Source organism: Mus caroli, unplaced genomic scaffold (assembly GCF_978045245.1).
Source record: "Mus caroli unplaced genomic scaffold, Mus_caroli_1 scaffold_5, whole genome shotgun sequence".
Classification (NCBI taxonomy): Eukaryota; Metazoa; Chordata; class Mammalia; order Rodentia; family Muridae; genus Mus; species Mus caroli.
In genome coordinates this window covers 130,965,601-130,991,386 of record NW_028227260.1, presented here as the reverse complement: position 1 = coordinate 130,991,386, position 25,786 = coordinate 130,965,601, and the positions used below count along the sequence as shown (strand labels likewise).

At 39.6% G+C, this 25,786-nt stretch overlaps 1 protein-coding gene across 3 annotated transcripts in view; it reads left to right on the top strand.

Annotated features, from left to right (window-relative positions):
- The first annotated feature begins 5,687 nt into the window (after nucleotides 1-5,687).
- Mbnl3 (muscleblind like splicing regulator 3) overlaps nucleotides 5,688-25,786 on the top strand; it is a 93,073-nt gene continuing 72,974 nt past the window's right edge. For 2 of the 3 annotated variants that reach the window (XM_029473570.2, XM_085838221.1), the window contains exon 1: nucleotides 6,762-7,053. The gene's annotated coding sequence lies outside the window, so the exon portion shown is untranslated. Of the gene's footprint in view, nucleotides 5,956-6,761; nucleotides 7,054-25,786 lie in introns of those variants that run through there. The other variant, XM_085838222.1, reaches the window with a different exon arrangement.

Sequence of the window (25,786 nt, the reverse complement as noted above, 5' to 3'; positions counted from 1 at the left end):
AAGACTAAAGTTGCTTATTTTCTTCTTTCAGATTGTTGCTTCAGGGTTATTTCCAGGATCACATTTCTGTTCTGAAGCTATGGTCATATTTTATAACTCTCAGTTCTGTTCACAATGCCTAACGTACTGGAAACTTGCCTGTCACTTCAGGTCCCAGATACTGTTGGGTTCTGTGGGTTGTTACTTTTGCCAGCTGAGTTAGTATCAAATGCTATCTCTTAGTTTATATGTGTATAATTTTGTCCATTTGGTATCTAAAAAAATCTTACATTTTTGTAATATTTCTTATGCAGATTTCATGTTCTGAACTCAGATGTAATGATTTTAATATCTGTTTTAATACTAGTTTTACATTGTTATGCTATATCTCTGCCTCATCGTCCCTAAGTAATAGTTTTGTTAAGTTAAAGCCACATAGGCTGTTAGTTTCTCAAATTACCCTATAGTAAACCATACCCAATTTACATACAATAAACTCTGGACAGAATGATTTTGATGTGTCAAGGAAACGTTTCATGGCGGTAATGTATCACTCTGGCCAAAAATGTCTCTTAACTTCGATTTGGGCCTAACCTGCTATGAAATAAAACCCCGAATTAAAAAAAATCTTTATTTTCAATTTTTTTCCTTTTGCTACTGGTTGATTATCATAATGGGACAAAACAGAAATTTCTCAGTAGCACTAGACTTACAAATGAATAAAACTATTTTTGTTTTGACCCAGTTTTTAAAGGAAATGATGTTTTTAAAGATAATTGAAATCCCAGCACTTGGGAGGCAGAGGCAGGCAGATTTCTGAGTTTGAGGCCAGCCTGGTCTACAGAGTGAGTTCCAGGACAGCCAGGGCTACACTGAAAAAGCCTATCTTGACACCCCCCCCAAAAAAAAAGATAATTTAATTTTTCAATATACAGGCCCTGTCATATTAGAAACACAGTTCAAAGCTGGGGGTGGTAGCATACACATTATAAGCCCAACACTTGAGAGATTGAGGCAGAAGGATCTAGCATTCCAGTCCAATGGGGAATTAGAAAACAAGACCCTGTCTTAAAACAAAAGAAAACCATGCAGAGAGGGACATGGTCACTACTCACAGGTGATGTTAATCATATATGAAACTTGGTTTTACTAAATACCTTCTAGATGTATTTAATAAACAATCAGCTATTTTTAGTAAGCATCGGCATTTTATCTGTTTGGTCATAGCTCTTATATCTATGTATTACATGTGTAAGGTAGAACACACGTCTAAGTCCAAATTAATAAGACCCTATACCTTTATTCATTATTGTATTAAAGTATGCAGCCTGCCATCCTGATTTGGAATCCTTGTTCTACTGCTTGGATAGATTTTACTGGTGAAAACCCTCGTTGTATCTGGTTTGTTTGTTTTTTTTTTTTGTTTTTTTTTTTGTTTTTTTTTTTGAGAAAATTATCATCATCATCCTCACCTTAAAGTGATTGTTATGAGAATTAAATGAGCTAAAAGAGGTCTGGCACACACCTTTAATCTCAGAAGGCAGAAGCAGGTAGATCTCTGAGTTCCAGGCCAGCCTAAGCTATAGTTGAGTTCTAAGACAGCCAGGGCTGTTACACAGAAACTGTCTCAAAAAACCAAAAATAGATAGATAGATAGATAGATAGATAGATAGATAGATAGATAGATTTTTTTTTTTGGTTTTTTTTTTCGAGACAGGGTTTCTCTGTATAGTCCTGGCTGTCCTGGAACTCACTTTGTAGACCAGGCTGGCCTCGAACTCAGAAATCTGCCTGCCTCTGCCTCCCGAGTGCTGGGATTAAAGGCGTGCGCCACCACACCCGGCTAGATAGATAGATTTTAAAAATAACATTCCTACCATTTTGTTTTGTCTTTGTTTGGGGGTGTGTGTACCATTTTATGTGTTATTCTTAGCATATTTCCTTCTGAAGATATATTTTTAAAATATAATATATAATTATCAAGGATAATTTATACTATATATTCTTCAAAGGCCTGGAGAAAAATTGTCTTGTAAGTTAATCTGGTCCCAGTGTGCTTCAGAAGATATAATTCTTCCACATTCGTCTTCAATTCTGCATTTACCAGACTGTGTCCAGGTGACTGACAAATTTATGTAACAGAAAAAAAAAGCCCCAAATTTTTTAAAGTGTCTTTGCATCCTAAGAATTACTGATCAATTTCTTTCTGTGCGTACAATTATTTTAGCATTTCGGTACATACTGGATCATTTTATCATTTCTTGTCTAAGAAATGCAGTTTTATAAAACTTATTTTATAAAAGCATTACCTTGGATGATAACATTTATTGGCTGTCTAAACTTTTTGTAAACTAGATTCTGCTTTTTTCCCTCCCTGTTTCTTTATTTAGAAGCTTTGTGTGAACCACAAACTCCAAATCCCCAACTCTGAATGGAAAGGGCTTTTCAGGAATGGGTGAATGAAGAGTGAATAATGCCAATAGCTCTTGAGCCACCCTTCAGCAAGAAGACAAGAGCTTCCATGAAGCTGCTGCCTGTGAGCATTTCTAGAACACAGCAAGAATTAACAAGTGCTACTGTTGCTGATAATATAGGGCGGGTGAGAAGAGTGCCACAGATTCAAAACAGGAGGGAGATGCTTTTTATTCTTTGTCATAGTATGGCCTTGCTTTTATGTCCAATTGCACAGGTTAATTGTCTTCTAAAGAGAATAATAAATCAATTATGCTGCCTAGCTGAGGGGAGGGGGCAGAAAATCGAATACAATATAATAACTTGAAAAAAAAAACTTAAAACCATGACACACACAATACAGATTTTTAACTGTTTGCCTATCCAGCATTTAAAAAAAATAGGGCTATATTTGTTTGTGGACCATTGTAATCCTTCTAATATGAAATTATTATATGAGTTTTAGAATTTTTCCTGTTACATTAGTCAAAGTTAAATATATTTTCCTGGAAGAAGACGCTACTTGAGGCTGCTCCAGTTTTCTTTTTTTTTTTTTTTTTGGATGATTATTATTTTTTTTTATTTTTTTAATATTTTTATTACATATTTTCCTCAATTACGTTTCCAATGCTATCCCAAAAGTCCCCCATAGCGCCCCCCACTTCCCTACCCACCCATTCCCATTCTTTTGGCCCTGGCATTCCCCTATATTGGGGCATATAAAGTTTGCAAGTCCAATGGGCCTCTCTTTCCATTGATGGCTGACTAGGCCATCTTTCGATACATATGCAGCTAGAGACAAGAGCTCCGGGGTTCTAGTTAGTACATCATGTTGTTCCAACAATAGGGTTGCATATCCCTTTAGCTCCTTGGGTACTTTCTCTAGCTTCTCCATTGGGAGCCCTGTGATACATCCAATAGCTGACTGTGAACATCCACTCCTGTGTTTGCTAGGCCCCAGCATCGTCTCACAAGAGACAGCTATATTTGGGTCCTTTCAGCAAAATCTTGCTAGTGTATGCAATGGTGTCAGCGTTTAGAAGTTGATTATGGGATGGATCCCTGGATACGGCAGTCTCTAAATGGTCCATCCTTTCATCACCGCTACGAACTTTGTCTCTGTAACTCCTTCCCTGGGTGTTTTGTTCCCAATTCTATCCAGTTTTCACCTTATGTAGTTTTAAAATGCAGCAAAAGCGTCGAAAGAATGTTCCCAAGGTATGTGTAAAGAATTGCTCACACGCCCCATTTGACTCGTTGGTGGGGCAAAGGGCCAGGCATGACAATTTTGAATCAAACAGTAACCTTTGAAGATCCATCAGGGTAATGATGCCGAGAAGATCCCAAATACAAATGAGGAGCAGATGGAAGTGCTATGAGACTTGAATGTACAAACATTTATGGTAAGAAAGCATCTAGAGTATTGTGAGGCCACGGCCCTATTTTTCTTTGGCGATGTTCCTCTAACCATGTCTGAGAAGAGCCAAAGAGACTATTGACTGGCTAAAATTTGTTTATAAGGTTACTCTTCTCTCCAGAAAACAGTAAAATCTCATTTGCAGTTTTCACTGGCCAGCACTTTCAAGCAAGAGACAATGTTGAAACCATGCTGTCCCCTAAATGGGTAACATTCCTCAAAGTGTACAGTACATTCCTAAGGAAATAATTGTTCTAGCAACTCCACAACAGTGAAAGTGGGCCTGTCTGTGTGGGTGGTTATTAGGAAAACCTGTGGGCCCCGCAGGAGTCTTGGATTGCAGTGGTGGACAGAGGTGAGGGACTGGTGTTGCCCAAGTTTAGTATAAAGACTCCTTTTGTTGAGTCACTGACATGACAGCTCCTCATTTGTTGGGTCACTGGGCATAAAGTTATATAATTCAACCTTGCCTGTCTTCCAGTCTCTCGAAGTAACCAACACCTCTTTAGTGTTCTGTGGTGGCTCGTGGACTGGCAAAACCACTTCCTATATGCCAGACAAGTTTGACTTTTTTTTTTTTTTTTTTTTTTTTACAATAGTGCAGGGACTTTGGCAAGTATGAAAGAAGGCGTGGGAGAAGTAGTTAGGAGTTCATGAGGTAACCAGGAAGTCCTTACTTTGACTTCTGTTAGGATCCTGGCCATACTTGCAAGTGTTTGACATGATCCCTGTACATTGTCCTGGTGACTTTCCCAGTTCTTGCCAAATACCATTGCAGATTTTAATTATGTGAGGGGCAGTTTGTGCCCAGTCTTCTAACCATTGCTGTCGTACTCTGATTATTTTGCATTTAACACACAGAGATTGATTTCTTGCCTAAAATGAGCTGAATTCTATTTGGATCAGTTCGGCAGAATTAAAAAGTATAATTAGCCCGAGAATTCACTTCACTCCACAACCTAACTGCCATTTAAATATGCCCTGCAATGCTTCTGCACTTTGTGCGGAGCTTATAGAGCTGAGTTCTAGGCTGAAGCAGTTGATTGCATGCAGGAAAGCAGCCATGAATTGCTACGAGATCCTCGTTGACGATCCTGCATGTGTGTGTGTTATCATCTACAATTGTCCTCATAAAATTAAATAAAAGCACGCATTTATTATTGTGGGGCTCCAATTAAGAGACAGCTGGTGCTCTTATTACGCTCGCATTAAATTGAAACTTGTAATTTAGATGTCCAGATGCACACTTTAAAACCCAAGTATAAAACTGCGTTTGCTTTGTCCATTTTCCATTCAGAAGTATCTGGAACCGTACTTCAGGGCTCCTCCTACCCGGTAAACTCCCTTGCAGTAGGGGAAGCATTTCCTCTGATCAACAGTTTTCTGCTCTCAAGTTTTTGGAGCGAAATAAAAGATCTGGGGTTTTATGGAAGGGAGGAGACCCCGGAAGGCAAACGGTAAGTATTTCACCCTCCATGAGTTGAAATACATATTGATCTAAGTCACTTTGGAAATTTTCTAGTACACCTCACCTGTCTCGGGAGTGTCTAGAAACCTATAGCTTCGCATTACAATTGCCTGTCTAGTTGGCACTGCAGTCACTGAAGCTCTAGAAACTTTAGAGCTGGCTCGCACTCCCGACCCGGGTGGCGTGTGCATGCTTCCCGCCGGCTTTGCTTCTGAACATCCTGAACATTATGATTTGCCCCCATCCCCCCTCCCACACACATACTTAATAACGCAATGACAAAAGCCACTCTCGGCGAGGGCTTGTGCAAGCTGGGGGCTTGGGGGTGGGGTGGGGGGAGGCGCCACACCCCCTGAGAATAAAACCCACGCCAGCAGTCTCGGGAAAAGCAAGCGCGAAGGTACGACTCTCACAAAGACGAGATTTCACGACGCAAGTGCGTCCTACAGGAAGAAAGTGCCCCCAGTCGGAGCGCGAGCAGGAGCGCGACTTTTTGGCGCTCTTTGCGAGCAAGCCGCAAGGAGGCGGAAGACGGTCCCGGGCCGGGGCGCGGGAATCGGGGCAGCGAGCGCCGCACGGGGGAGTTCCTGCGCGTGGCGTCCTCGCAGCGAGACGCCGCTGGAGTCACTCACTCGGCGAGGTGAGGCTGGACGGTGGCGGGGCGGTGGCGGTGGCAGTAGCGGCGAGGGGCGACGGCTAGGCGGGGTGAGTGGCGCTACCTGGCCAGGCGGGGCGGGGCCGGTCCGGGGCGGCTGAGGGCGGCGGTTGCCGGCGACTCCAGGAGTTTGGCGTGAGTTGCCTTGCGGGCGCCTAAAATCCGAATTGTCTCTCCCGAATGGCCAAGCGCTAAAGTGAGAGCCAGCGGGGTCGGCCCGGGGGAGTGTGAGGGGGGGTGCGGGACTTTTGTGTGTGTGTTGTGGGGGTGCACGGTGAAGGGGTGCCGGGGAGAACTTAGGGCACGCCTTTAACTAGGGGCCCGACTTTGGGGGAGATGAGGTGGGGGTGGGATGAAGGCCGGTTGTCACAGCAACCACGATCCTCGGCGGCGGGAGCCCGGTGCCTGCCCCGGCCGGCCCTCCCGCTTGCCCGCTCGCCGGCCCGCCCGCCCGCCCGCGCGCGCCGCGGCGGCTTGGGGAGCTGGGGCGCTCGGAGGTGTGCTCCGAGTGGACTGAACCAAGCGGTGGCGACCGCGGGGGGTGGGGAGGGCGTGCTCCCGGGCCCCTCCCCTAGCAAGCCGGCCGAGTTGGGGGGACTCCCCCATTACCGAGGGCACCCCACAAACTAGGGTCTCCTCAGGCCCGAGGCAAAAGCGTGGGGGTCTGGGGACGGGGGTGGGGTGGGGGCGGAGGTGGATGGCACCTCAGGGCTCGTGGTCTTGGTCCCCGGAGTTCGCAGCGCGTGTTGCTGGACTTGACACCGTACACCCCGCTGCGGCTGACTCGGGGCCCGGTAGCACGTCCCAGCCCTGAAGTTCTGGAGGTGGGGCGAGCTTTAATTTGCCTATATCTAAGGATTTCAGGAACCTCGCTTTAAAATGGCGGCATCCACTATACACCCCTGCTAAAGGCTCGCCCGGCACCGGGGCCACCTAGCGCAGCGCTGCGCTGCTTTTTTTTTTTTTTTTTTTTTTTGCTTCTCCCGCTAACAGATGGCATGTGCGGCTGTTGCTGCCTCTGCCCCTACTGCTGCCACTGAGAGCAGGGCCCCTTAGCCTCTGGGTTTGAGCTAGCGACGGAAGGTAAGGCTGCAGATGAGTTTGGGTTTAGGAAACTGGCTGCCGGTGCTAGGACACCGATGAAATGCGCTGCTTTTAAAACTTTTTTTCTACTCCCGCGCAATAGCAAACAAGGCAATTTAACACTGACTGCAACTTGTTGCGTGGGTTTATTTTTTTCCCTGTTCGTTTTCTTTTCTTTTTTCCTTTGATTTTCCTCGTTTACTCTTTCCTTCCTCTCACCCCCACCTTTCCTTTTTTTTTTTTTTTTTTTTTAAACATAAAGGAACTTCCTGCATGGCTTGTCATTAGCAAACGCTTTCTCTAACTAACTTTCCCATTTCCATGGGATGCCCTTAGCAGGGCCGCAGAAGAACTGCACAGCATCTCTTCCCTCCCTGAGTGAACACATTTGGGCAGCTTGCTTTTACCACCTGGAGCTGAATGGCATGATGGCTCTACATTCTAGGGAAGGATTGTAAAGGCAGCTGTAGTTTTTAGCACTAGAAAAAAAAGCTTCTGTGATAAGAAAATGACATTAAAACACGGGTTCTACTGAAGTTTAACCGTAGGCCATTAGTTGTGCTGTTGGTTTCGGCACACATAGATTATGTGACACTGTTTATTGATAAGTATGTACACACAACACACACACATAGATGTGAATATTTTGTTCCATTGGTTTTAGGGAGTTCTTTTCGTCTAGATGTTCTTAATTGCTCTTTATAAACTGGCCTTTGACCCCCACAGCCTTTCCATACGTGCATGTAAAGTTCATGGGAAAGCATCAATTAAAATAAAGCTGCTGCAAGATTGAATTTTGAAATGATTGGTGACTGATCACAGTGCAGACATCTTGGTTTAATTAGCAAGGCTTTGGGTGATTACTGAAAAACAGACGGCTGATGTACCCGAACCAATGACTGGACACCAACACTTAATACAATTGATCCAGATATTTCCTCCTTCTGAAGAAAGGCATATTGACAAGGAGCCTTACCAGAGACTTTGGCTTTTTCTGAATCATAGGCACATTTTCTCTTTGACTGCAAAATTTAGACCATTAGACATTAAATACTAAAGCAATTTATTTTTTTAATTTGTAATGCTTTGGGGAAATGCTTTCCCCAAATATTTAGAAACACTTCTCTAAGCATAGCCGAAATAGACATCTGTCTATGACCCAGCTGATACTATTGTACTCCTGTGTGCTTTTCACTTCTTCCAAGCAATAGAAGCTGGAAAGGAGGGAAAAGTTTTGCACCTACTAAAGTCTAGTGCAGGTTTTCTACAGTCTACCTAGAAACAAAGACCCATGCTGCTAACAATGGAATTTACTGTCTAATAATTCCACACTGTTCGCAGAGACCCACGGGAAGCCATCACATTTGAGAAAGGAGGTGCTAGAGGGAGAGCAATAGATATCTGCAGAGGAAGGATGACAACCATCAAGTTCTCATTTTTTAATGATTCCAAACCTAGTCTTCAGTTCTATAAACTGTGTGGCTGAATGATTTTGGGCCAGAGACATCATTATAAAAAGTGAAAGTATTAAACCTTGGGGCCACAGCACTATAGGTGTAAGAACATTTCCCAGTTACTGTCCTGCTGCCTTATATAGGGATGAGACCAGAGGCTTCCTATGAAAATGTGAGAGAGAATTGGTACAGTGCTGGGCAGTGACTTTCTGCTTTGCTCTGCGTGTAAGAACCACTCCATCTCTCTGATTTCCGTTCCTGCTTTAAGAATGCATAATGAGTCCCAGGACTGTTATAAAATAGCTTTTTCTCAACTTGAAATAGCATCTCATACCAGCTTCTCTTTAAGGAGGATAAAACCTATTTGCTGGTAGCCAAAGCACCCTGTGAGTGTATTTGTACCTAATTTATAGTTAAATATTTTTTTGCATACACCACTGTTTAATAAGTGTTGAACTATACAGGAAAATAGGCAGTCTATAGTTCATGACGGGACAGATTTTGTGCTCGGCTTTCAATTTAAACAGAAAGCCTTTTTGTACAATTGCAAGAACCTAAAATACAAAGTAGATTACAATGTGCATTCTCCTCATTGCATTCTGCTTGCCTAAAATGGGTTCTCTTGCCTCTCACTGGACTTCCAGGAAGTTGTGAAACTTACCCTTTTAGCCAGTAGGTGTGTTCTTGTCTGTCCAACTTTACACGATGAAGTAAAAAGCAGTTTGGAAATTAAAAAAAAAAAAAGTTTTGTCTTTTGAGTGGCTGCACAGTTCTACACATTTGCTGGAATGCTGACAGGCTCTTGGATGTTGTGCAGATGTTGACAATATAGGCAGTACAGTTAATAGGCAGTACAGTTCTGTACTCCATTCAGCTGTCTTTGCATCTTGGAAGGAGGGGTGGGAAGAAAGGGAGTGAAAAGCCGCACTGTGATGAAGCTATTCATTCATAAAATTTTACACGTACTCTGCTTCTAGTGAAAAACAATCAAGAAGGTGGCAGACTTTTTCTTTTGAAATAGAAGGTGCTGTCTGCTAGATTACAAACGGGGACTGGGGAAATGTGAAGAATAAGTTTCAGTGCCTATTAGACAAATATCTTGATCCTGTCCTGTTGTTAAAATAAAATAATGGCCACGGCCATGTTGAAATGCTCAAGAGTCTGAAAGTGATATAGGTTGCGATCACCTTTACTTGATTTGTGTTGTTCTTGTTATTTTGAGACAGGCTCTCACTATGTAGCTCAGGCTTGCCTTGAACTCCTGTTTGTAATGCTCAGCTGGGGTTACAGGTATGTACCAGAGTGTTGAATTATGATAATGATTTAACAGATGGATTGAGACCATTATAAATGTGGTATTAAGGAAGTAGAAATCAGAAATAATATCCCTCTGTGATATTTCTCTGCATCTCCCTTGGTTATGATATGATACTTCAAAAATGGAAAGCTGAGTTTCATAGAAAATGAGGTGGATCTTTTCCTTGTAAGATAACAAACTGTCTGGATGCAAGCAGTTTCACTGTTAAATAACCAGCAAACCCCATGAATTATGAGCAGGTAGAAGGAGTTGGATCTGTAGTAATGCAGACTTTCAGCTCTATAGGTATTCTTATATCTGGCCTCAGGACAACCAGGGGACCATGCTGCAAAGGCAACTTTGAGAATTGGACATGTAAGGTATCGATTACTTTGAAAACATTCTTATAGTCATTTTTAATAGGCATAGTATAAAGCCATTATTATTTTCTAGTAGACATTCAATTGAGTGATATTGCTTTTAAAAGATTGATGGGACCATAATACAGCTCAGGATGGGACCTTATTTTTGTTTCAGAAATAAAAGTATTCCACAGTGTCTGGGAATACAGATACAAGTATAACTTTGACTACAAATTTGTGGTCAACTAAGAATAATATATGTAGTCACATATTGATTTCTCCCTGAAATACAGAAAACTGGCCATTTTACAGTATTTTTTTTCAGGAATAAATAAAAGAAAATCAGGTTGAAAAGAAATTATAACACATATTCTTATACAATTGGTCTGTCTCTGTTGCTTAGAAATGTTTACATCTAGGCAGTTCACTTTAAGAAAAAGGGTACATTTCTTAGAACTAAGGAAGCAACAATCAAAAGAAACTTGATTTGAGTGTGTATGTATATTTTTTTTATTTTTTACATATATTTTACATGAGTTAGGATCATTGTAAACCCAGAACTCATTTTATAAAATGTACTTGACACCGGCCTCACTGATTTCCCAAGACTAATTTTCAACTCCCAGGCTTAAGTGATTCTATTCCTTCAACCTCCTAAGTAGCTGGAACTACAGCCATGCAGCACCAAGGCCAGCTTCTCCCAACTCTGTATAACAACCATGACAAGAAAAGTTAAGGGGAAGAGGATCCCGATTAGAAATTTAAGACTCAATTAGTCATGCTTGTTAAAATACATGTCCACTCTCAAGTCCCTTGCAGCAGAATTAAGTTGGCTGACAAGTAGAAGTGATTTGTTTATAATTTGGGGCAGGGTTTTTTTTTTTTTATTACCTGTATTGTGAGTGCACTTGTGTGTCGCTAGAAAGAGAATGCCACAATTGAGAAAGGGCAGTCTAGATAGAAATGCAGGGGGCTAGCGCTGGCGAATTCTGCCAAGCTGTTTGATCTCCTCAAGTCATGGGAGCATCCTAGCTGGTGGTAAGCTGCATTAGGTTCTTCAAATTGGTTTTTATGTGTCCCTGCCTGATAGTGAGAATCCTGAGCTTCTTGGCTACCTACATTTGTGTGGAAATTTGGGAAAGATTTCTTTAGGCTCATTTAGGGGTCCGTCCTTAAGGGTAGCAGCATACCCTTGGCAGGTAGACCCATGGATCTCTTTACCTTATATCATCAATGCCTTCTCTTCTAGGTAAAAGTTTTAGTCAATTATATAATAGATTGCTATTTTTAATTTGCTATTGCATTTTATCCATACTTTGCCTGTGATTTTAAGTAATGTTTGTTTTTATTAACTAGAAGTAAGGAATAAGTTGTATTTGGTTGAATGTCGTGCTGAGGGCCATAGTGGTGACTCAAAATGAGACCAGGGATATACATTCAATGACAGCTTTTAGGATAAGACTTCAAAGAGTGACCTGAAAGCTAACTGCTACTTTTCTATCACCAGAAATTACATTTAATGTACAGCCTCTCATCCCAGGCAAATCATCTTCACCATGAAGTTATGTCGATACAGTTCTTTTTAACAGCCTCCACAGATTAAAAAAGAATAGACACAAGAAGAAATGCTATTCAGGTACATCCTGACATGTGTGTCTTAGAAAGTGATAGAGACACAGGTGAAATATGAAAAGGATACTGGACATTGTCTCTTTTTCAGACACTGTCCATTTCCAGGTCGGTTTTGGGTGGGTTTCTATTTTACCAAGGTGTGGGTGTGAATGGTGTCTCTTTTTACTGTACCTAGAAAGCAAAGCCCTATCAGGAAGGACAGGAGCTGCCATTTCTGAAGCTCTACAATCATCTTTTGTGCCCAGAGGACTATTGTTGTTTTTGATAGAGCTCTTGCAGTTTCTCCTCATGTGGCAATATAAAAGAAATTATGCAACAGAGTGCATTGGGGAGCAGAGTGGGAGGGATTCCTTGTTGGAAAACAAAGAAAAGCTTCAATTTCAGCTTTTGGTTTTTAGACTGCGACCTTTATGAACAAAACAACAGGAAAAAAAAAGCAGAACAAAAGTGTCACATGTGGTATTTTCATGTGTGTGTGTAAAATAGAATTCCTCAATTGTTTTCCTTTACAAATGGACATAATAAATCCGTTGCTTTATTAAGGTTAAGCTTGTGTAGTGCTGCTGGAGAGATGGCTCAGTGGAGCAGCGCCCATAGCCTGCTTAGAGAGGGCATATGCTTGGTTCCCAGAACCCACATCAGGTAGCTCACAGCCACGCCTGGCCAACTCAGGCTCCTGCACTCTTGGACACACGTCCACCTATAGTTATGTGTATCCATAATTAAAAAGAATAAAAACAAGTTGTAAAATAGCTTAGATTTGTGATCTAGAAAAAAGTATAGAAGTACTTGGGGAACTAATTAGGAAAGGTGAAAGGAGATGGAGAGGGCCAATATGAGAAAGAGAATGGTAATAGGGAATGTACATGACATTTTATGCGTGTATAGAAGTGTAATAATGAAATATATTGTTTTGTGTAATTAATATGCTCTATTGAGGTGTTTTTAAAAGAAGACAAAAATATTAGACTTGTATATCACAAAGGTGTTCTTCTGAGTTCTGTTTAAATTATGTAGAGATATAGTCCACAGGATCCACGCATGAAGCTCATATCTCACCTCAGTACTAGTATCAAGGGTTTGCCTTTGTGCTTGTACCTATGTGCTTACATCTTTGTGCTTGCTCAGCCAGTGGGATGAATATACATACTGTTACTAAAGGGCACAGTGATGCTTTGAAAATTCTTGCTGTCTGTAATTGATGAGAATTCCAAAGAAGGTGGGGGAACTATTTCTTCTCAGCAACAATTTTGATAACTTAAACTCTCAACTCATTTATGGCAACATACCACCAGCCTCCTACCTAAGTACTTGGATAGCATAAAATAAACCTTGTTAGTTCATCCAGAAGTATAGACTGAAACATAGTGCACCATACATATCTGTCTTTTATGTCTGCAAGTTTCAAATACATGAAAACAAAAAGTGTTTGGGGGCGCTACTTGGGTGCTGAACCTGTGTGATTTGATCTGTTCTATGAATGGCTGGATTCAGATTTACATAGATGATAAGGAGAGGCTTTTTGGACTTTTTTTGGGGGGGGGTGAGTTTCAAAACAGGATTTCACTGTGTAACCCTGGCTGTCCTGTATACCGGACTGGCCTCAAACTCACAGAGGTCCACCTGCCTCTGCCTTCTGAGTGCTGCGATTAAAGATGTGCTCCACCACTGCCCTGTTTAGCAAAACTTCTGAACACTGGTTGCCCTTTATTACTTAAATGACACCCCCCCCCCACACACACACACACAAAATTCTTGTGATTGAGAACTTGAACAGCTGGCAAAATTTACCATAGTGCTTTGTATATTACCGTGCTGGGGAAAAAGTAATAATACCTGTGTATTTTGTGAAGAGTGATTTTCCTAATCTGAAGAAGGGTCAGTTAGGTAACTCTCATATATCGCACCTAACACTAAATGTGCACAAATCATTTTGTAGGGTGATAACAGTGATAATGATGAAGGCGATGATGGTGATGATACTCAAGAGAAGCTCTAAGAAGCTACTTCCTGTGATTCTATAGTCTGCGAGTTCCAATACATACTGATCAGGTGTATGACAACCATGCGTCATAACGTTGATCCTGAACTAACAGGAAAGAAGAGGCTGTATCAATAATTCTAGTATTTGACCCTAAATTGTTTTCCTAATTTTGTTTACTAGTCTAGAATTCATTCAAATGCAGCAAAATGCCCAAATGCCAGGCTGTGTGACCTCTGCTAAGTGCATGGTACTTGGTAAGTTACATTTGTCCTTTCGCTCATAGACCATACAATGGCCCTTCTTATGGTCTTGTGTCACTCTCCAAAGAAATCTCAGTAACATTTTTAGCTATCTAAGAAAACAATTCAAATAAAAGTGCTTAAAGTAGTGACCAGCAATGACAGGAAATGCTGGTTACCCTCCTCTCCTTCATAACTAAGCGAGGCCCCAGCTGGCTTTAAACTTCCTGTTTGAGGGCTGCTTGGGTCAAAAGTAGCTGTGTTTTCCATATAGAGATTTTTTTCTTTATTCTGTAAGGCCACAATAAATCTGTCACTGGACTGCATATTTTGTATATTTTATGGACTGAATCATGTGGTTTGAGTTTAATTTGGAAGGCAGTGCTTTTACAATCAAGATTTTTTTTTAACCCTGACATGTGCAGCTTTGGGGTCTGGGATTGCACTGGTCTCCAATGTTTTATGACTTTATTTACACAATAGTGATTGCTGAGGAGGGCATTTCCTGCTAGTTAATGACTGGCTGGAAGGCCCAACAGTCCAAATCCAGGGGGAGAGGTCCATTCATTACATGCCAAGAAGGAGCCTGACCTCCTTTTTCACCAACTGGTTGAGAGAAAGCGAAACTGCATTCTACCTTTTGAATTGCCCAGAACATGGACAGCAGAGCTAGCTATGGAGGTAGGGCCTCGTGGCATGAAGAATAGGGCTTCTTTTCCTGACAGGAACATGCCTTAGGTTGCTCTTGGGCCAGGAGGGTATTTCCTTTAGGTTGTCAGTGCATAGGGATTCAGTAAAGTTGTGGGCTGCTAACTGACCATTAATTAATTAACTGCCTGAAAATGCTCACATAGGAGGTGCTACAGCGCCTTTAAAAACCAGAACCACCGCACAATTGAGTTTCTTAATTGGTTGAATAACTGATTATGACTAAAGTAGACAAGAAACAACTTAGAAAGGGATCTCAAGAATGGCTGCATTCAAGGTCACACTTGAAAGGTACCAGTAGGTACACACTCTTTGTGGTTAACTCCTGATATAAGAGAGGGAAATACTATTAATAAAGCCCACCTTAACATTTGTAGAAGTACCTTGGGGGGGGGGGCTGGAATAGTAACCATTTAACCCATAACATCTCTGGGAAACAGTTTTGGTCTTCTGTACTTCTTGCCTGCTGTAAATCAGCTGAAGTGTGAAGAACTTGGCATTGATTTAGAACAAAAACAGAATTAAGATCAAGGGTGGGTTCACATCTAGGAATCCCTGACTTCCCGGCTTGTCCTTCACTCCCCTTAGCTTGTTAAGCCTACAATTTGCCAACTAGTTCACTGTTCGTAAAAGATAAACATCTGTTCAAGGTTCTTTTAGTAGGTACATCCATATGAAAGCAGTTGTGTGACACACAACTTCCCTTGCTCCTTTACTTGAAATTAAAGTTCTTTTCTATCTTCCAAGCTTGGCAGGGGGTAGAAGGACTGAGCTGGAGTTTTTAAATACAGGCAATCACTGAAAGCCAGACACCTGGATTTCTTCACTGGATTGAGTAATCTGTCACATGCAGAGCAAACCAAATATTAAGTTTCAGTTTTGAGTCTGGCAAATGTCATATACTTTTAAAATATTCAGTAATCTGGGGATTGCTGGTCATTACCAGTTCACAAAATGAAAAGGGTTTTGAAGTTTTGAATGCTTTACAAATAAACTGTATACCCATTATAGTTGTTATTAGTAAACGGTCCCTTCAGCAGATTTTTCAACAGAAAAGTGAATGATGAAATAAAAAGAGGTCAAAACATGATTTTTGTTTAAAAACTTGAATTTAAATGTTATAAATCACTAAAGTTTTACTGGATTGGATTAATGACAGTATTCTTACTTACAAACTGTTTTGGGCTAAGAGCCAACAAAGTTTTCTCAATTATATTCAGGCATAATTAACAACATGGCTGCATTTAAACAACAATCCCAAAACCTTAGAGGCAGCTTGCTCCACAAACTTAATTATGCCTTTCATTTTTTTGACATTATTATTTTGCTTAGCAAACTCCTGCTATACAGTTAATCTAAAAGTATAATATTTTAAGGTTTGAATATTCCAGTCTGAATCACTGGTGTCAAAAGGTGAATATGGGTATTCTCTGCTGTATATGGGTGTAGTAATATTTTCTTCTTCTATTTGCCTATTTGTTTTATCTGTGTAGTTTTCATGTGTCAGGAAATGACTGAGCAGCATGCAATGAGATGTAGGTAGTCAGATGCAGTTAGCATCTCTTCAGAACAAAACTGCATATAATGGAGGATAAGAAAGTATCAGAACATACTATCTAATCACATAAGCCATTTGGGGTGAGGCTTACTTGAAATTCATGCACATGTGTATTAAGTTAGAATATAATGTGCATTTATTACTATCTGTTGCTATCAACAAAAAGTTTACAAGTCGGTGTTTTAGGATATGGTAATTCTAACTAGGTCAGAATATTTTTTTTCTTTTTTGAATATTTGAGAAGACAGTGATCCAGGGATCCTGGAGCCTTTGGTGCCAAAATACTAAGTGATCTTGGTGAAGTGCCTGTTTCCAAATATCTAAGATATTCATGGGAATGATCACTCAACAGGAAAAAAGCAAAGACAATACCCATATCGTCTTTCCAGTAATTAAATCCAGGAATAGAAAATAAAAAAAATAGAAATAAAAGATTTGCTCCACTGACCAGATATGATATTAAGCACTGAATGCAATCCATCAGGAGATTTGAATCATCCTTATAAAGTTTTCACATTCTGTGTATACTTCATCGAATCAAATCATTGGTGGGAGGAAAATGTTGTTGTCTAGGGTACTGTTACTTCTGTGGTAAGATCATAAGTATCTTGTCTTCACCCTCCTACATCTGTGGCCATGTTCCTTCCCAGTGCTATCAAATTGTTTTCTGTCCTGGATGTAGTGAATTTATCTGCACAGGCTTCTTCCTGAGGGTATCCTTTGGAGCCTTAAAGCAGTACTGATTTCTCAGTTCTGAAGACTTGAAATACCTTTCATCACCAACATATAATTGTTGAACTCATTATTGTCCTAAAAATAAACTCTCACTATTGAGGACTTAGCATCTAAATTCCATGAGTTTGTGACTCCCTCCTCAGAAATACATGTAAAGCCTAAGAATAGGAAAAGAAATACATCTAATCATGTGTAATTTCCAATCAGTTTATGAAGTGAGATGTAACGAGACCAACAAAGATAATAGACAAGCTGTCAGAACAAACATCAAAGCATTGAATATGTTACTTTATTCACAATAAACAATTAAAATATGATGGTGAGTGAGTTTGTTTGTCAGACCCTAAGAGTGGTATTTCTTCTTATTAAATTTGTTAAAATTAGGAAGCAAATTTACATGTTTGGGACCAGAGGCCACCTTTGCCTACCGTTATCTCTTTTACCACCAGCAACATTTACAGAGTAGGTTGTATACATGTAAGTTAAGTGTTAGTTAGTCAGAGTTTTCAGTTCCTGCAAGCATGTATGTAGTTTGTTATATATTTTAGGCAGAAAAGATTAGCCATTGTTTTGAGTGTCAACTACATTTTTTTAGCTTCCTGCGTGGGGCGGGGGGGGGGGGGAGGTGGATGTTATGAACTGTCTGGCAAATTAATAGTGAGAAGCAAAAGTTTTGACAAATTATACCAAAAGCCATTGAAATCACAGCTGTCATTCATGTAAATGTAACATTCTAGGGTTTTTTTTCTTGATCTGTTTAAAAATGGTATTGTGATATGTTGTGAAACATTCCTTACAAATTACATTTGAACTATTTTTAAGGTTGCTATACAGAACTTCAGGCCTCTGGCAGGTGAATGTGTTTGTTGTGAGTGGTGACTAACCTAAGGATTAATTGTCTTCTAGAATGGAGAGAAAAGAGGAAAGGGGGAGAGGATGCAAGCTTTGCTACTTTTGATTGGGTTGTTCTTTAGCTGGCATTCCTCATTTTTCATGAACTGTTCTGGTCAAAGGGATGTTGTGGTGTTGGTATTGCTGTTGATAGACATTTTTTGAGGTTATCCTTTGGTTCCAAGAATTTCAAACAGCAGTGATTGGGCATGAGGAAAAGAATAGCCTGCATGTCAGCTCCTAGTGGGATGCCCTGTTCACGTCATCCCTCATCTTCAATAAATGAAACAAGAAAAAAAACAGAACAAAACAGAATGAAAACCTCTCTCAAAGTGGCAGATTTTCTTTTTCCAGTTGGCTTTTCCCAGATCCCTATATAGGAATCCTTACTAAGCATGTTTCTAGAGTTTAGAGATTTCCTTTCCCTGTCTAGAACAGAACACGTTTAGGATAGGAAGTCAGACAAATCAAATTACAACCATTGCTTCTGAGCTGCTACAGATTGTTTCCTGACTTGTTTGGCATGCAGACGTGTATAGACTGTAAGCACAGGAATCTAGATGGTAGGAGCCGAGACTTCCCCTGACACAGGCTTGCTGATATTGGAACACTTGGGTGGCAGGAGAAGCTGACTTTACAGCTACCTGCACCTCCAGAAATGGATTCGACTTTTAAATCAATCTTAATATCTGTAGGCAGGAGTTTATATATAGGAATAAAATTTGAACCCCCATTTTCACACCCAATAAAAATGTCCTATAAGAGGTGTTTATTCAGAGTCAACTGACATTTATTGAACAATTACTGTGTGCCAGATGGTCTGCTAGGTACTTTAATTTTGTTTTGACAAAAATTTCTTAGTATGAAATATAATTTTTGTAGCCAATCACATATTCTCTTTGGTGTCTCTTACATACCCTGCTAAAAACTGTACTCTCTTTGTATGCCATTTACATATATCTCCCATGCAAGCCATACATTCGTACTCATCTCATATTCTCTTGATGGTTTGGGGACCAGCTCCTTACCTGTCTGCCTTTACCTTTCAGGTGCTGGCATTATAGGTGTGAATCGCTACAACCATCCCAAACCATAGCCCATGCCCCTCACAAAAGAGGAGACTCTTTGAGGTTATTGTACAGGTACCAATGATCAAAACTAACATTTCTCAATAAGTTTATTTTACCACAAGCTCCAGGGAAAATTTTTTTCTTAAAAAATTTAATTAAAATGTAATTACTTTATTTTCCTCTTTGCCCTTTCTCCCTCCAACTGTTAGCATATACCATCCTTCCTAAACACGTACATACATGCAATCAGCACAGTGTATATAGTCACTTTTATGTGGATGCTTGCAAGGATGATTGCTTCTTGTTGTCATATTGTTGAGACTTCCTGGGGGTCAGCCCCATGTCATTTCTAGAAGATGCAGTCTTACAGAAGCCGTGCCATTCCTCTGGCCTCTATGGTCTTTCCGTCCCTCTCCACGATGTCCCCGACCCTTGGGAGTCATGTTGTAGATTTATTAATCAATGCTGTCTGCATTTTGGTCGCTTGTCCTTTTCTATAAAAGCCTTTGTCTGCTGCAAAGTGAAGTCTGTCCCTTTGATGAGGCCTGGTTGCTGGGTATAGAATGTAGGGAGGAATTATGCTGGTTTAGTACAGTGCTGGTTGTAGGTTCTTCTCTAAGAACCATGACCTCACTACCCAAAGGTCATTATCTATGTAACAAACATCATTTCCTCCTTATTGAGTAGGCCTTAGTCCAAATACAGAATTGTTGGTTACTGCCAAAGTGTATATGCATAGTATGGCTACGGAAGAGCCCACTGTTAGTACAGGTAGGAAAATGTCATGAACACTATATATGTATACACATAGACTGTATATTGTATGTAACTTTAGACTATTCCTTTAAGACACCCTTACCATTATTTTACTCTCGTCCCCCTTTTCCTTCAGAGTTCTCCTCCTCCCCTTCCCAAATTAAAGCCCTCCTTCTAATGTTTCCAGTTCTCCCTTCAAATCACTTGTATCCTGATATTCTCATCTCTAGGGCTACCTTCTCCGGTCCCTTTTTACTTTCCTGATTCTGTGGTTACTCCAAGTCATAAACTCACATCTGAAGATTTGGAGTTTGGAGGCACAGATGAGAATGAACATTCAACATTTGTTTTTCTGGGTGTGAGTTGCCTCCCTCAGTATAATCTTTACCCTTCCATTAATTTACCTGAAAATTTCATGATTTCGTTTTGAAAGACGCTTTCTTAGATGTAATGCCTATGAATTCATGGCTGAAATAAATTGAAATAAATACCACATTCCAAGGATTAAATTGCATTAAGGTGATATATGATATATGTCCCCTTCTAAATATAAGCATTTGGCTTTCTATGCCTCTCTTTAAGCTACTATGCAAATATCACTTATTGATAATAAGTTAAGAATACTCTGTCAAAATACTTTAATAATATTTTCAGAGTGCACACTAAACAATATCAACAGAAACTTAGAAGATTGGAAAAATACGTGAAAATACATTCTGAAATGGCAATAAAGGTTTTACTTTTTAACTCCATGTTCATACTTTCTGATTTAAATTTATCCTTCCCATATTCATCCCATTTACATCTCCTTCCTCCCTTTTTTCTTTTCTCTGCTAAAGATCAAACCCAGGGCCTTACTCTACTAAGCAACTCCTCTATATGGTTTGTATTTCTTCTTTACCATTTTACTCTGGAGAAAATAGATTTTTATACAGCTCCAAGTAGAGTTAACAGCTTAAATGGTTTTACAAGTTGATTCTGTGACTGTCCTTTTTCTTTGTTCAATTGAAACGACAAGCCAGGTAGTAGCTATTACATAAAGTGTGGATGACATTATTAAGTCTGTGACCATGGATTTGCAACTGTTTGTTTAATTGGTAGGGTTGTAAAAAACAGCAACTTCATATCACATTTTAAAGACTATCATTTTGAGAAAATCAATTTGGTAACCAAGTTATGGATTCTAGACATCCTTACATCCTTAATTATTTTTTTCTGATATTGCTTCAAAAGCTTTGTTCTACATTACCAAAGAAGTCCCACTCATAGGAACATCTGTCCTCTTGCAAGGGTTTGGTCTTAAATTTCTTCTTCTTATGATTGTTTACTAGATTCAGCAAAGAAATGGAATTGGTAGGTAGATGCTTCTGAGTTTTGAGGAATATTAGCAGCATATGTTCTCAGTATACTATTGTCCAGTAAAATTATATATTTATAAGGGTTCACACATTGAAATTAAAAGAATTAGACTTGAAAAACCAACAGAAAAGTGTATTTCCCCATAAGTCTGTGCTTTTCTTTGAGGGTCATGTATGTGCATGCATGTGTGTGTGTGTGTGATTAATATTGTAATAAATACCAAAGAAATGACGACTTGTTTGTTGAGCTTAAGGTGGAAAAATTCCAGCAAGGAAGACAAAGGTGAGTGATGAGAGAGCATTTCCAAACATAGGCCTGTTAAAATGGCCTTTCAGTAAAGACCATTGCCTCCACCTCTGGCCATCTGCATTGCATTCAGAGGAGCCTTTACTTTACAATGCCAAGTGTCTTGTCTTTCTCAAAAGCAGGGAAGTCTGGTTTTGTGGAGTCCTAAGGCCTATTCACTTCTAAGCAAATTCTGTTCATTTTTTCTTGTGTTAGTTCACCCTCAGAACTCCTTCTTGCCTCACAATGCAAACTTCACCTTATGCTTGTTTTTCTAACATTGCCTCTTAGTACACCTCTAAGTACCTGTGTGGACAAAGGGCAGATATAAGTCCCAGCATATCCTCTACACCCAACCAAGGGTTTGACTCTTGCAACAATTAAACTGAAAATTCTACCCTTTCTAAGTGTACTATGAACAGTTCATACAACAGAGGTGGTAATTTGTGTGACTTCAGGCAGGATGAAGCACAACTTCATGTGAAACAAAAAAAGCCAACTCTGCAGAATCCAGGAAGAAAAGGTAAGCACGTATTCCCGTTTGACTTTTGCAATCAACGTTTTGTAACACACCAACCCTGGCATCCTTCTCAAACAATGTGTGCCTGAGAAACTCACTAAATCTATAACGTTAGGATATATAACTTTAGGATTTAGGATTTAGGATATAAATTTAGGATATATAACTTTAGGATTTCCTTAGCCATAAGTATATTAATCACTGTGTTTTCTTGTTTAAAAAACATGTACAGTCTAACTGCAAAGGACTTTGCTCTCCCTCCTGCAACAGGAACAGGTGCACATATTCACTGGGAGAGTCTTAACTCATACTTCAGCAAGAGTTCTAAAGTATCTTGCTTTATTATGTGTATATTTTTGTGTGTGGTAGCTATGAATCTGTTCGAATTGATTCTCCCCATGCAATAACTGGCCTAAAATGAAATACTTAATCATATGAATTTACTGAAGTATGTTAGATGATAACCAGTTTTTAATTTCAGAGTAGCGCTAACTCCAGAGCCATCAACTAGGAAGTAACATAGAATGAAAGGAACATTGAGGTCATGTTAGGAAGTGGCAGGAAGAAATGATATAATGCTATTTTATTCTGTATCTGAAATGCTTGAGACCAGAAGTGATTCAGATTTAAGATTATTTTTTTTAAATTTTGGATTATTTGAATATGTACAGTGAACTATCTTTGGAGTTAGACCGAAGCCTAAACCTTAACTTCATGTATGTTTCATATATACCTTGTAAGAAATTTTATATATTCATATAAGTTGGTGCACAAAGGAATGTTTTATGGTGTGGAATTTTCTGCTTAAGGCACTATTGTCAGTGTTTTTTAAAAGGTCTTGGTTTTCAGTACCATGGTCCAAGCGTTTTGGATTTCACTTATCAGATTAGGGATGTTCAGCCTGTAGTAATGGCCACTCATTCTATGCACGATTCTTGGTTAAGCAATTTACAGACACTACCTCCTCTAATGTTCAGAGCAACTCCATGAGCTAGGTGTTCTTCTTGTTTTTATTACAGATGGAGACTCCTCAGCTCTGAGGAACATGCCTGGAGACATTATGCTAATAAATAGAAACATTGCTACCTAAATTTAATGCCCTAACTCCAGAGGCTATCTATTTGTATAATCCTCACATTTGCATTAGAGAAGTATAAAACTGGTTTGGGAACTTGAGTATGCTACCTGAGTTTAGTCATGTTGGTCAACTACGATTAAGAATTGCAATAGGGGCCGGGCGTGGTGGCTCACACCTTTAATCCCAGGACTCGGGAGGCAGAGGCAGGCTGATTTCTGAGTTCGAGGCCAGCCTGGTCTACAAAGTGAGTTCCAGGACAGCCAGGGCTACACAAAGAAACCCTGTCTCGAAAAACCAAAAAACAACAACAACAACCCCCCCCCCAAAAAAAAGAATTGCAATAGGAAAGGGGATAACATTTGAAATGTAAATAAAATATCTAATAAAAAATTTTAAACAGTATTGCATAAAAATAGGAATCACATAGCATTTCCAACTTGTTTGCAAGTTATAGAATTTATATGGTTAGAAGGGGTAGGGTGAGAAGCACCATGAAAAGACAATGAGGTTGTTGAGGACGAGTCTGCTCGGGACAATACTCTCAGTAACAGCATCCCTTAATGTTCCTGACTTTCACAATGTGTGCTTTTCTATGGCAGTACCTGATTTGTTTTTCTAGTTTTTAAATTTCTTATTTTATGTGTATTGTTATTTTTATTGCATGCATGTATGTGTACCACATGTGCGCTTGGTGCTCTTGGAGGTCAAAAGAAGGCATAAGATACCCTGGAATTGGAGATACAGATGGTTATGAGCTGATATATGGGTGTTGGGAATTAAACCAGGGTCCTCTGGAAGAGTAACCAATGATCTTTACTATTGAGCATCTCTCAAGCCAACTGGTATTTTGTTTTGAGATGGGGTTTTACTATATAGCCTTGGCTGGCCTGGAACTAGTTGAATGATCATGCTGGCCTTGAACTCATTAGAAATAGGCTTGTGTCAGCTTTACAGTTTTCATGGCCTTTCAAAGAAGCTCTATACAGCTTTGTTATGTCCTCAATTCCCCCATTCCTACTCAATTACAAACTGGCTTCCTCTGACTATAAACTTGCCTATTCTGGACATTCTCTTGAATACCAGAGTAAAAGGCCATACCTGGCTATGACTAATATTTTCGTAAGTATGTGTTGTTTAGGATATCTTAATGTACAGTGGTAAATGTATAGAGCTGATCCACAGCACATTTTCAATCATGGTTTAGCCTGATGTAGTGATTGATTTATAGCTACAGCACTCAGGAAGCTGAGGTGTGAGTTCAAATCCGCCTAAGGTGCATAAAATAATAAAATAATCTTAAACCTTTAACTATGAAAAAGCCAGAAGAGCACACTGCTACTTAATGTGAGTGAGTCATAAAAACATTACCTAATCTCACAAAGCCACGTACTATATATTTTGATTCATATGGAATGTCCAGAAAAGGCAAATTCATAGAGGACATCTACTAGTAATTGTATATGTATGGAGATGGAGGGATGGGGTCACATCTGAGTTGCATGAGGCTCCTTTTTAAGTAGAATTAAAAACTATAAAGTTGACAGCATTGACAATTACAATTGTAATTTTGCACAAGGCATATTATGTGATGTGAGATGTATTACATCTCAATCAAGCTAACATTACATACTTTACTATAATATATGTGTAAGCTTATAGCATTTTCATTTTGAGAACTGCATGAGTTACACCAATAGAGTTGATCTATTTTTAAAGAAAGGCAAACATTTGGAATCCTGTTGACCTTGGTGAGAAAGTTGAATTCTTAACTGAAGTCCTCATTTGGCCATCTTCTTTTTTTAGGAGTACTCTGATGCAGCAGGTATTTTTGCTCCATATCTTTATATGTGCATCCAAACTCAATGTTTTCACTATGAATCACAGTGTCTTCCACAGTGCGTGTGTTCATTACTTTTATTCTTTTACCAGGTTTCTTGAGAATTTACTAATAGGATTTATTGAGGCAGACACTGAAATGAATAAGTGTATTTTATTCATCTCAAGGATTTCATGGTCAGGCTTACAGTTGAGCATCATTTTAATAGGGCAGTAAGTGCTGACAATGGAGTGGACTGACCTGTATTCTAGAGAAGCTGGAACTTGGAGGGTGGGCCTGTCTGTATCTGGTCCTTTCAAATGGCTAGCATGAACATTGGATATGGGGCATTCTTCCCTACATTTGAACCCATCCAATAACAAGACATTGAACATTCTACTAGGATAGTGAAGATAACTTTATTTTTCCAGCATATTAAAGACCCAGGCATTCTACCATCAATGAAATTATATGTTTTATTTGTAAGTAGAACTTAAGCAGAGCTATTATTAACATGGCTTGCCACCTCTAGACATCCTTTTATAGCTTGATGGAGCTTTGAATAATCTCTATATATTTATAGAAAGTATTTTAGTTCCTTATGTGTGTTAGACCCAGATATTAAGCATTTTGCACCCAAGAGAGGCAGTACAGATTAGTCACTGACAGCAAACATTCTAGAACATGTCCGAATTTGATTGTAACTTTTCTTCTGCAGAACTTTGAGCCAACTTACTTAATCTCTCTGTGTGTGAATTTCCTCATTTGTTAAATGATGAAGTAAGGGAACCTGTCTTACAGGATTGTTTTGAGCAATGAGTAAATTAGTATATCTGTATGTATGTTTAAAACAGTACCCATATAATACAAATTATGTGCCCATTTGCTGTTGCTTTTGTTGTTGTTTAATTGAAATTTTGTGCTTTATTAGCCAATTTTTCAAAATTATTGCAGACTCACCTTTACATGACATACAAAAGATTGAATAC